Source organism: Oncorhynchus gorbuscha, linkage group LG13, assembly GCF_021184085.1.
Source record: "Oncorhynchus gorbuscha isolate QuinsamMale2020 ecotype Even-year linkage group LG13, OgorEven_v1.0, whole genome shotgun sequence".
NCBI lineage: Eukaryota > Metazoa > Chordata > Actinopteri > Salmoniformes > Salmonidae > Oncorhynchus > Oncorhynchus gorbuscha.
In genome coordinates, this window is record NC_060185.1 from 5,723,374 (window position 1) to 5,738,204 (window position 14,831).

Genomic DNA, 14,831 nt, shown 5'->3' on the forward strand with positions numbered 1-14,831 from the left:
GCAGAGGAGAGGAGAGCAGAGGAGAGAGAGAGCAGAGGAGAGAGGGCAGAGGGAGAGAGAGAGGAGAGGAGAGGAGAGGAGAGGAGAGGAGAGGAGAGGAGAGGAGAGGAGAGGAGAGGAGAGGAGAGGAGAGGAGAGGAGAGGGAGAGGAGAGCAGAGGAGAGGAGAGGAGAGGAGCAGAGGAGAGGAGGGCAGAGGAGAGAGGAGGAGGCAGAGGAGAGAGAGGAGAGAGGAGAGGAGAGGAGGAGAGGAGAGGAGAGGAGAGAGAGGAGGGAGAGGAGAGGGAGAGGGAGAGGAGAGGAGAGGAGAGCAGAGGAGAGGAGGGCAGAGGAGAGGAGAGGAGGCAGAGGGAGAGAGGGAGGAGGCAGAGGAGGAGAGGAGAGGAGAGGAGAGGAGAGGAGAGAGAGGAGAGGAGAGGAGAGGAGAGGAGAGGAGAGGAGAGGAGAGGAGAGGAGAGGAGAGGAGAGGAGAGAGGAGGAGAGGAGGGCAGAGGAGAGAAGAGGGAGGCAGAGGGGAGGAGAGAGGAGAGAGGAGAGAGAGGGAGAGGAGAGAGAGGAGAGGAGAAGGAGGAGGGAGAGAGAGAGAGAGGGAAGGAGAAGGAAGAAGAGAGGAAGAGAGGAGAGGAGAAGGAAGAAAGGAGGAGGGAGGAGCAGAGGAGAGAAAAGAGGAGGCAGAAGGAGATAGAGAGGAGGAGAGACAGAGGAGAGGAGAGAGGAGGGCAGAGGAGCAGAGGGCAGAGGAGAGATGAGAGCAGAGGAGAGGAGGGAGGGAGAGGAAGGCAGAGGAGAGGAGAGGAGGGCAGAGGAGAGGAAGGCAGAGGAGAGGAGAGGAAGGCAGAGGAGAGGAGAGGAGGGCAGAAGAGAAGGGGAGGAGGGCAAAGGAAGAGGGGGAGGGAGGGAGAGAGGGGGAGGGAGGGAGAGAGGGGAGGGAGGGAGAGAGGGGGAGGGGGAAGGGAGAGGAGCGGAGCGGAGGAAATGAGGGAGGGAGGGAGGGAGGGAGGGAGGGAGGGAGGGAGGGAGGGAGGGAGGGAGGGAGGGAGGGAGGGGCGGAGCAGAGGAGAGGACAGCTATAACTCCTCGGTGGGAAATGTATCCTTAAAAACCCTTCAATGGCATGTGAAAATATGTAAATTCTAGTATAATTATCTGTCATTATGACTGCGCCTAGTGAATTAGCAGTAAAGTAGATATGTTGAAGAGAGATTTGCTTATTGCTGAGATTAAACACACAACGCTTCTCCATTGCTTCTTATGGCATCTGAAATACCCCATAATGAATGTACCAGTAGCAGTCTGAAATACCCCATAATGAATGTACCAGTAGCAGTCTGAAATACCCATAATGAATGTACCAGTAGCAGTCTGAAATACCCCATAATGAATGACCAGTAGCAGTCTGAAATAACCCCATAATGAATGTACCAGTAGCAGTCTGAAATAACCCCATAATGAATGTACCAGTAGCAGTCTGAAATACCCCATAATGAATGTACCAGTAGCAGTCTGAAATACCCCATAATGAATGTACCAGTAGCAGTCTGAAATACCCATAATGAATGTACCAGTAGCAGTCTGAAATACCCATAATGAATGTACCAGTAGCAGTCTGAAATAACCCCATAATGAATGTACCAGTAGCAGTCTGAAATACCCCATAATGAATGTACCAGTAGCAGTCTGAAATACCCATAATGAATGTACCAGTAGCAGTCTGAAATAACCCCATAATGAATGTACCAGTAGCAGTCTGAAATAACCCCATAATGAATGTACCAGTAGCAGTCTGAAATACCCATAATGAATGTACCAGTAGCAGTCTGAAATAACCCCATAATGAATGTACCAGTAGCAGTCTGAAATACCCCATAATGAATGTACCAGTAGCAGTCTGAAATAACTCCATAATGAATGTACCAGTAGCAGTCTGAAATACCCCATAATGAATGTACCAGTAGCAGTCTGAAATACCCCCATAATGAATGTACCAGTAGCAGTCTGAAATGGGAAACTCACCTGATAGTATAACTTTCCTTCGTAAACAGAGACATCAAAACCCTGACATGAAATACATAGGATGTACAGTATAGAGGTCGACCGATTCATCGGAATGGACGATTAAGTTCCAGTTTTCATAACAATCTGTAATCGCCATTTTTGGACACCGATCGTGGCCGATTACACTCCACGAGGAGACTGCGTGGCAGGCTGACTACCTGTTACACGAGTGCAGCAAGGAGCCAAGGTAAGGTGCTAGCTAGCATTAAACGTATCTTATAAAACACGATCAATCTTAACATAATCAACTAGTTAACTACACATGGTTGATGATATTACTAGTTTATCTAGCTTGTCCTGCGTTGCATATAAATCGATGCGGTGCCTGTTCATTTATCATTGAATCCCAGGCTACTTCTCCAAACGGGTGACTTAACAAGCGCAATCGCGAAAAAAGCACTGTCGTTGCACCAATGTGTACCTAACCATAAACATCAATGCTTTTCTTAAAATCATTTTTTATTTTTTATTTGACCTTTATTTAACCAGGCAAGTCAGTTAAGAACAAATTCTTATTTTCAATGACGGCCTAGGAACAGTGGGTTAACTGCCTGTTCAGGGGCAGAACGACAGATTTGTACCTTGTCAGTTCGGTGATTCGAACTTGCAGCCTTTCGGTTACTAGTCCAACGCTCTAACCACAGGCTACCCTGCCGCCCCAATACACAAGTATATATTTTTAAACCTGCATATTTAGTTAATATTTCCTGTTAACATGAATTTATTTTAACTAGGGAAATTGTGTCACTTCTCTTGCGTTCTGTGCAACAGAGTCAGGGTATATGCAGCAGTTTGGGCCGCCTGACTGCTGCAAACTGTGTGAAGACCATTTGTTCTTAACAAAGACAGCCGACTTCGCCAAACGGGGATGATTTAACAAAAGCGCATTTGCAAAAAATGCACAATCGTTGCACGAATGTACCTAACCGTAAACATCAATGCCTTTCTTAAAATCAATACACAGAAGTATATATTTTTAAACCTGCATATTTAGTTAAAAGAAATCGTGAACCTTCATTCAAACAGCACTTTCGTGCATTTTGCCAAGCTTGTGCTTCAAGCATTGAGCTGTTTATGACTTCAAACCTATCAGCTCCCGAGATTAGGCTGGTGTAACCGATGTGAAAATGGCTAGCAAGGAACTGAAACGTTAGCTTTCTTACATGGCACATATTGCACTTTTACTTTCTTCTCTTTTCTCTCTTCTGCATTATTTAAACCACATTGAACGTTTCATTATTTATTTGAGGCTAAATTGATTTTATTGGTGTATTATATTAAGTTAAAATAAAGTGTTCATTCCAGTATTGTTATAATTGTCATTATTAACAATAGATAAATATTTTGTATTATTACATATCTATATATATATATATTTTTTTTTTAAATGTATTTTTAAATCGGCGATTAATCTGCCTTTTTTGGTCTTTCAATAATCGGTATCAGCGTTGAAAAATCATAATCACTCAACCTCTAGTACAGTATGTTATGTTGCCTGAGATTGATGGTTTGATGTGTAACTCTATACAAGTATGAGGTAGATGTAGAGAAGCGAGAGAGAGAGATAAGAGGGAGATAAAGAGAGAGATCAGAGAGAGATAAAAGAGAGCGGGGGGAAGTATTTCAATCACCAACCAGACAGTTTGAGTGTCTGCGGGAGGAGGGGATGAGAGGGTGGCGGGGTGAGATGGGGGATGAGAGGGTAGGCGGGGTGAGATGGGGGATGAGAGAGGTATGAATCAGATTTCAACAGCTCTGTGGGAGTAAGCACTGACAATGTCCTATATAGGACTAGGGTGCCATTTGGGATGCATTCAGAGTGTGACTTAAAGGCAGTGGCAGAGAGAGCCATGACATTGTGCTTCACATTGAAACAGCCTTTCAGCATGGAGCTATTTGTTTCCTGGCCTAGCTGACATGAAGCCATTGGGTATTCAATGAAAAAAATATATATATTTTCCACCACTTAACTTGAGGTGCTATAGACATAGACTACAATGACATTTCTAGACTACAATGACATTCCTCTAGTTTACCAGGACATTCCTCTAGACTACCATGACATTCCTCTAGACTACAATGACATTCCTCTAGACTACCATGAAATTCCTCTCTAGTTTACCAGGACATTCCTCTAGACTACCATGAAATTCCTCTAGTTTACCAGGACATTCCTCTAGACTACAATGACATTCCTCTAGACTACAATGACATTCCTCTAGTTTACCAGACATTCCTCTAGACTACCATGACATTCTCTAGACTACCATGAAATTCTAGTTTACCAGGACATTCTTCAGACTACCATGACATTCCTCTAGTTTACCAGGACATTCCTCTAGTTTACCAGGACATTCCTCTAGACTACCAAGTACATTCCTCTAGACTACCAGACATTCTTCTAGACTACAATGACATTCCTCTAGACTACCAGGACATTCCTCTAGACTACCAGGACATTCCTCTAGACTACCAGGACATTCCTCTAGACTACAATGACATTCCTCTAGACTACCAGGACATTCCTCTAGACTACCAGGACATTCCTCCAGACTACCATGAAATTCCTCTAGACTACCAGGACATTCCTCTAGTTACCAGGACATTCTCTAGACTACCATGAAATTCTTCTAGACTACCAGGACATTCCTCTAGTTTACCAGGACATTCCTCTAGACTACCATGAAATTCCTCTAGACTACCAGGACATTCCTCTAGACTACCATGACATTCCTCTAGACTACCATGAAATTCCTCTAGTTTACCAGGACATTCCTCTAGACTACAATGACATTCCTCTAGTTTACCAGGACATTCCTCTAGACTACCATGACATTCCTCTAGACTACCAGTACATTCCTCTAGACTACAATGACATTCCTCCTAGACTACCAGGACATTCCTCTAGACTATCAGGACATTCCTCTAGACTACCAGGACATTCCTCTAGACTACCAGGACATTCCTCTAGACTACAATGACATTCCTCTAGACTACTCAGACATTCCTCTAGACTACCAGGACGTCCTCCAGACTACCATGAAATTCCTCTAGTTTACCAGGATTCCTCAGTTTCAGGACATTCTAGACATGAAATTCTTCTAGACTACCAGGACATTCCTCTAGTTTACCAGGACATTCCTCTAGACTACCATGAAATTCCTCTAGACTACCAGGACATTCCTCTAGACTACCATGACATTCCTCTAGACTACCATGAAATTCCTCTAGTTTACCAGGACATTCCTCTAGACTACAATGACATTCCTCTAGTTTACCAGGACATTCCTCTAGACTACCATGACATTCCTCTAGACTACCAGTACATTCCTCTAGACTACAATGACATTCCTCTAGACTACCAGGACATTCCTCTAGACTATCAGGACATTCCTCTAGACTACCAGGACATTCCTCTAGACTACCAGGACATTCCTCTAGACTACAATGACATTCCTCTAGACTACCAGGACATTCCTCTAGACTACCAGGACATTCCTCCAGACTACCATGAAATTCCTCTAGACTACCAGGACATTCCTCTAGTTTACCAGGACATTCCTCTAGACTACCATGAAATTCTTCTAGACTACCAGGACATTCCTCTAGTTTACCAGGACATTCCTCTAGACTACCATGAAATTCCTCTAGACTACCAGGACATTCCTCTAGACTACAATGACATTCCTCTAGACTACCAGGACATTCCTCTAGACTACCAGGACATTCCTCCAGACTACCATGAAATTCCTCTAGACTACCAGGACATTCCTCTAGTTTACCAGGACATTCCTCTAGACTACCATGAAATTCTTCTAGACTACCAGGACATTCCTCTAGTTTACCAGGACATTCCTCTAGACTACCATGAAATTCCTCTAGACTACCAGGACATTCCTCTAGACTACCAAAAGTTGTGCACTATATAGGGAATAGGGTTCGATTTAACAGAATGGGACCTCTACCAACTAGAACAAAAACCACTGCAGGAGACTTAGTTAGCGTCTTGGACAAATGTCCGTTTCTTTGAAGTTGAGAGTTTGTGACAGCTTGCTGCTAAAAACCAGCTAACAGTTAAATAATGTCTAGATGTAAATGATTTTCATTCCGTTCTTGTTCCTCTGAAAGCCTCAAACTCAAGTCACCTCAGACCTTCCTGGATGTACATACCCATATATGGTCCTTTCCACGTCGCCTCCCTAACTACCTTTTTCCCATGCAGCTAGCAAACGTCAAACACCAGACCCTGCCCCCCCTGCCTAACCCCTTGCCTGCCTACCCCCCTGCCCTCCCCTGCCCGGGCATGCCACAGGAAAAGGCCCATAAGCAGGGAACAAGTTCCCTTCCTGTTTTCAAAGACGATTCGTATGGTATGCAGAGCCGTTTCCTGCTTGGCCCGAGCTGATTTCACCCTCTATTCCCACATCTGGCAACTCCCCTCTTCACTAGTCAGACCAGACCCACAGCTGCAGCTGCACACTGGACACAGCCAACTACAGGGCCTACAACCCTAATGGCACCATGCTCCCTATAAAATGGACCAGGGTACCATTCAGGACTCAGCTTGGAGCCAACAGTACAGTGACCCTGTTGAGTTGAGCAACACTGAAAGACTGAAAGAGTCATAGACGGAGCCAGGGAGACAGACAGTCATTCCAGGCATGTCTCATTCACATACTGACGACTACAGTGGCTAAAAGACAGACCAGGTCTGCTCTACCGATCTCAGCAGACAGTGTAGGTGAAACAATAGGAGAACTAATGAAGGGCTTTGAATCAAATCTTTGGTCGAACATTCTAACCCCTTCTACTACTACTAAAACAACCATAACATTCTAACCCCTTCTACTACAACGACAACATTCTACCCCCTTCTACTACTACTAAAACAACCATAACATTCTAACCCCCTTCTACTACTACTAAAACAACCATAACATTCTAACCCCTTCTACTACTACTAAAACAACCATAACATTCTAACCCCTTCTACTACTACTAAAACAACCATAACATTCTAACCCCTTCTACTACTACTAAAACAACCATAACATTCTAACCCCTTCTACTACAACGACAACATTCTAACCCCTTCTACTACTACTAAAACAACCATAACATTCTAACCCCTTCTACTACTACTAAAACAACCATAACATTCTAACCCCTTCTACTACAACGACAACATTCTAACCCCTTCTACTAATACTACTACCATAACATTCTAACCCCTTCTACTACTCCTACAACCATAACATTCTAACCCCTTCTACTACTCCTACAACCATAACATTCTAACCCCTTCTACCGCTAATACAACATAACATTCTAACCCCTTCTACTACTACTACTATAACATTCTAACCCCTTCTACTACTCCTACAACATTCTAACCCCTTCTACTAATACTACTATAACATTCTAACCCCTTCTACTACTACTAGCTCTGGCCCCGCAATGGTAGACAAACTCCCTCACGACGCCAGGGCAGCGGAGTCAATCACCACCTTCCGGAGACACCTGAAACCCCACCTCTTTAAGGAATACCTAGGATAGGATAAGTAATCCCTCTCACCCCCCCCCCTTTAAGATTTAGATGCACTATTGTAAAGTGACTGTTCCACTGGATGTCATAAGGTGAATGCACCAATTTGTAAGTCGCTCTGGATAAGAGCGTCTGCTAAATGACTTAAATGTAAATGTAAATGTACTACTACTACTATAACATTCTAACCCCTTCTACTACTCCTACTACTATAACATTCTAACCCCTTCTACTAATACTATAACATTCTAACCCCTTCTACTGCTACTATAGCATTCTAACCCCTTCTACTACTACTATAACATTCTAAACCCTTCTACTACTACTACTATAACATTCTAACCCCTTCTACTACTACTATAACATTCTAACCCCTTCTACTGCTACTATAACATTCTAAACCCTTCTACTACTACTACTACTATAACATTCTAACCCCTTCTACTACTACTATAACATTCTAACCCCTTCTACTGCTACTACTATAACATTCTAACCCCTTCTACTACTACTACCATAACATCCTAACCCCTTCTACTACTACTACTATAACATTCTAACCCCTTCTACTACTACTACTACTACTATAACATTCTAACCCCTTCTACTGCTACTATAACATTCTAACCCCTTCTACTGCTACTACTATAACATTCTAACCCCTTCTACTACTACTACCATAACATAACCCCTTCATGCTACTATAACATTCTAACCCTTCTACTACTAATACTATAACATTCTAACCCCTTCTACTGCTACTATAACATTCTAACCCCTTCTACTACTACTATAACATTCTAACCCCTTCTACTACTACTACCATAACATTCTAACCCCTTCTACTACTCCTACAACATTCTAACCCCTTCTACTACTACTACTACTACTATAACATTCTAACCCCTTCTACTACTCCTACAACATTCTAACCCCTTCTACTACTACTACTACTACTACTACTATAACATTCTAACCCCTTCTACTACTACCATAACATTCTAACCCCTTCTACAACTCCTACAACATTCTAACCCCTTCTACTACTACTACTACTACTATAACATTCTAACCCCTTCTACTACTACCATAACATTCTAACCCCTTCTACTACAATGACAACATTCTAACCCCTTCTACTAATACTACTATTATAACATTCTAACCCCTTCTACTGTTACCATAACATTCTAACCCCTTCTACTACTACCATAACATTCTAACCCCTTCTACTACTACCATAACATTCTAACCCCTTCTACTACAATGACAACATTCTAACCCTTCTACTACTACTATAACATTCTAACCCCTTCTACTGCTACCATAACATTCTAACCTTCTACTACTACATTCTTCCCTTCTACTACTACTATAACATTCTAACCCCTTCTACTGCTACCATAACATTCCAACCCCTTCTACTAATACTATAACATTCTAACCCCTTCTACTACAATGACAACATTCTAACCCCTTCTACTACTATTATAACATTCTAACCCCTTCTACTGCTACCATAACATTCTAACCCCTTCTACAACTCCTACAACATTCTAACCCCTTCTATTACTACTACTATAACATTCTAACCCCTTCTATTACTACTACTACAACATTCTAACCCCTTCTATTACTACTACTATAACATTCTAACCCTTCTTCTGCTACCATAACATTCTAACCCTTCTACTACTACCATAACATTCTAACCCTTCAACATTCTAACCCCTTCTATTACTACTACTACTACTATAATCAAATCAAATCAAATTTATGTATATAGCCCTTCGTACATCAGCTGATATCTCAAAGTGCTGTACAGAAACATTCTATAACATTCTAACCCCTTCTACTACTACCATAACATTCTAACCCCTTCTACTACAATGACAACATTCTAACCCCTTCTACTAATACTACTACTATAACATTCTAACCCCTTCTACTAATACTACTATTATAACATTCTAACCCCTTCTACTGCTACTATAACATTCTAACCCCTTCTACTACAATGACAACATTCTAACCCCTTCTACTAATACTACTACTATAACATTCTAACCCCTTCTACTAAATACTATTATAACATTCTAACCCCTTCTACTGCTACTATAACATTCTAACCCCTTCTACTAATACTACTACTATAACATTCTAACCCCTTCTACTAATACTACTATTATAACATTCTAACCCCTTCTACTACTACTATAACATTCTAACCCCTTCTACTACTACTACTATAACATTCTAACCCCTTCTACTACTACTATAACATTCAACCCCTTCTACTACTACTAATATAACATTCTAACCCCTTCTACTACTACTATAACATTCTAGCAACCCTTCTACAATGCTACTATAACATTCTAACCCCCTTCTACTAATACTACTATTATAACATTCTAACCCCTTCTACTACTACTACTATAACATTCTAACCTCCTACTACTACTACTATAACATTCTAACCCCTTCTACTACTACTATAACATTCTAACCCCTTCTACTACGACTACTATAACATTCTAACCCCTTCTGCTACTACTACTATAACGTTTCTAAACCTTACTGCTACTAATGCTATAACATTCTAACCTTCTGCTAATGCTATAACATTCTAACCCCCTTCTGCTACTATAACATTCTAACCCCTTCTACTACTACTACTATAACATTCAACCCTCTGCTACTGCTATAACGTTTCTAACCCCTTCTACTGCTACTATAACATTCTAACCCCTTCTACTACTACTTTGCAACATTCTAACCCCTTCTACTACTACTATAACATTTCTAACCCCTTCTACTACTGCTATAACATCTCTAACCCCTTCTGCTACTATAACATTCTAACCCCTTCTACTAATACTACTATTATAACATTCTAACCCCTTCTACTACTACTGCTATAACATTTCTAGCCTTCTACTACATTGCTGTAACATTCCTAACCCCTTCTACTACTACTATAACATTCTAAGCCCTTCTACTCATTTCTGTAACATTTCTAACCCCTGCCACTACTACTACTATAACATTCTAACCCCTTCTAATACTACTGTTATAACGTTCAACCCCTTCTACTACTACTACTATAACATTCTAACCCCTCTACTACTACTACTATAACATTCTAACCCCTACTACTACTACTATAACATTCTAACCCCTTCTACTAATAATACTATTATAACATTCTAACCCTTCTACTACTACTACTATAACATTCTAACCCCTTCTACTACTACTACTATAACATTCTAACCCCTTCTACTACTACTATAACATTCTAACCCCTTCTACTACTACTACTATAACATTCTAACCCCTTCTACTACTAATAACTATAACATTCTACTACTACTACTATAACATTCTACCCCTCTACTACTAATACTATAACATTCTAACCCCTTCTACTACTACTATAACATTCTAACCCCCTTCTACTACTACTATAACATTCTAACCCCTTCTACTACTAATACTATAACATTCTAACCCCTTCTACTAATACTATAACATTCTAACCCCTTCTACTGCTACTATAACATTCTAACCCCTTCTACTACTACTACTATAACATTCTAACCCCTTCTACTACTACTATAACATTCTAACCCCTTCTACTACTACTATAACATTCTAACCCCTTCTACTGCTACTAATAATACTATAACATTCTAACCCCTTCTACTGCTACTACTAATACTATAACATTCTAACCCCTTCTACTGCTACTATAACATTCTAACCCCTTCTACTACTACTACTATAACATTCTAACCCCTTCTACTAATACTATAACATTCTAACCCCTTCTACTACTACTACTATAACATTCTAACCCTTCTACTAATACTACTACTATAACATTCTAACCCCTTCTACTAATACCTTCTAACCCCTTCTAATACTATAACATTCTAACCCCTTCTACTACTACTATAACATTCTAACCCTTCTACTACTACTATAACATTCTAACCCCTTCTACTAATACTATAACATTCTAACCCCTTCTACTAATACTATAACATTCTAACCCCTTCTACTACTACTATAACATTCTAACCTCTTCTACTACTACTACAACATTCTAACCCCTTCTACTAATACTATAACATTCTAACCCCTTCTACTAATACTATAACATTCTAACCCCTACTACTACTATAACATTCTAACCCTTCTACTACTACTATAACATTCTAACCCCTTCTACTGCTACTATAACATTCTAACCCCTTCTACTACTACTACTATAACATTCTAACCCCTTCTACTAATACTATAACATTTCTAACCCCTTCTACTACTACTACTATAACATTCTAACCCCTTCTACTAATACTACTACTATAACATTCTAACCCCTTCTACTAATACTATAACATTTCTAACCCCTTCTACTACTACTATAACATTCTAACCCCTTCTACTACTACTATAACATTCTAACCCCTTCTACTAATACTATAACATTCTAACCCCTTCTACTACTACTATAACATTCTAACCCCTTCAACTACTACTATAACATTCTAACCCCTTCTACTAATACTATAACATTCTAACCCTTCTACTACTATATAACATTCTAACCCCTTCTACTAATACTATAACATTCTAACCCCTTCTCTACTACTATAACATTCTAACCCCCTTCTACTACTACTATAACATTCTAACCCCTTCTACTAATACTACTACCATAACATTCTAACCCCTTCTACTAATACTATAACATTCTAACCCCTTCTACTAATACTACTACCATAACATTCTAACCCTTCTACTAATACTATAACATTCTAACCCCTTCTACTACAATGACAACATTCTAACCCCTTCTACTAATACTACTACCATAACATTTCTAACCCCTTCTACTAATACTATAACATTCTAACCCCTTCTACTGCTACTATAACATTTCTAACTCTTCTACTACTGATACCATAACATTCTAACCCTTCTGCTAATACAACCATAACATTCAAACCCCTTCTACTAATACTACAACCACAACATTCTACCCCTTCTACTAATACTACAACCATAACATTCTAACCCCGTGCTTTTACACCTGCATTGTTTGCTGTTTGGGGTTTTAGGCTGGTTCTGTACAGCACTTTGAGATATCAGCTGATGTACGAAGGGCTATATAAATAAATTTGATTTGATTTGATTCTACTAATACTACTACTACCATAACATTCTAACCCCTTCTACTACTCCTACAACCATAACATTCTAACCCCTTCTACTAATACTACCATAACATTCTAATCCTTCTACTACTACTGCCATAAAATATTCTAATCCCTTCTTCTATACTACTACTGCTACTACTGCTACTACTGCTACTAATACTGCTTACAGGATAATTATTGCTAGTACTAATACTGCTGCTACTACTACTACTACTACTAATACTACTACTAATACTACTACTACTACTATGCTACTACTAATACTACTGCTAGTACTACTAATTGCTGCTAATACTGCTGCTGCTGCTACTAATGCTACTGATACTACTGCTGCTAATACTGCTATTGCTGCTGCTGCTAATACTACTGCGGACCAATACGCTAATACTACGAATACTGCTGCTGCTAATACTGCTGCTGGTACTACTACTGCTGCTACTACTAATACTACTAATACTGCTGCTACTACTAATACTACTACTAATAATAATAATGTACTACTACTAATACTCAATAGGATAATACTACTAATACTACTACTAATACTACATTACTACTGGTACTGCTAATGCTGCTGCACATGTTACTAATACTAATAATACTAGTACTAATGGTGCTACTAATACTACAACTACTATTAACCCGTGTTGTTTGTGGACATCTTGGGTCAGGTGATGAAGTAGTTATGGGTAGTAGAAGGGGTTGAATGTTATCCAATATCCATCTATTTGGCCACAGCAGACCAACACAATAATGTGATTCCAGACAGTAAAGTGGTACATGGTTGTTATTGTGACCCAATGACATGACGATCCATTTAGTGTCTCGTGGGAAAGCCAGGCTGAGGGGTTAATATTGACCTAAATGTGTGTGTGTTAATGCTGGCATGATGTTGATGCCTGATGCTGCATCCACTCTCTCTCTTGAGCTGAGAGAGAGAGAGGAGAGAGGAGAGAGAGAGAGAGAGAGAGAGAGAGAGAGAGAGGAGGAGAGAGAGAGAGAGAGAGAGAGAGAGAGAGAGAGAGAGGGAGCGAGAGAGAGAGAGAGAGAGAGAGAGAGAGAGAGAGGGAGAGAGCGAGAGAGAGAGAGAGGAGAGAGAGAGAGAGAGAGACAGAGAGAGAGAGAGAGAGAGAGGAGAGAGAGGGAGCGAGAGAGAGAGAGACAGAGAGAGAGAGAGAGAGAGAGAGAGAGAGAGAGACAGAGAGAGAGAGAGAGACAGAGAGAGAGAGAGAGAGAGAGAGAGAGACAGAGAGAGAGAGAGAGAGAGAGAGAGAGAGAGAGAGAGAGAGAGAGACAGAGAGAGAGAGAGAGAGAGAGAGAGAGAGAGAGAGAGAGAGAGAGAGAGAGAGAGAGAGAGAGAAAGACCTGGCAAGTCATGAGAAAACAAAAGGATAATTACTTGACGGCACATTGGAAAGAATTACCAAAAACAGAGCAAACTAGAATGCTATTTGGCCCTACACAGAGTACACAGCAGAATACCTGACCACTGTGACTGACCCAAACTTAAGGAAAGCTTTGACTATGTACAGACTCAGTGAGCATAGCCTTGCTATTGAGAAAGGTCGCCGTAGGCAGACATGGCTCTCAAGAGAAAACAGTCTATGTGCTCACTACCCACAAAATGAGGTGGAAACTGAGCTGCACTTCCTAACCTCCTGCCCAATGTATGACCATATTAGAGACACATATTTCCTCAGATTACACAGACCCACAAAGAATTCGAAAACAAATCCAATTTTGATAAACTCCCATATCTACTGGGTGAAATACCACAGTGTGCCATCACAGCAGCAAGATTTGTGACCTGTTGCCACGAGAAAAGGGCAACCAGTGAAGAACAAACACCATTGTAAATACAACCCATATTTATGATTATTTATTTTATCTTGTGTCCTTTAACCATTTGTACATTGTTAAAACACTGTATATATATATAATATGACATTTGCAATGTCTTTATTGTTTTGAAACTTCTGTATGTGTAATGTTTACTGTTAATTT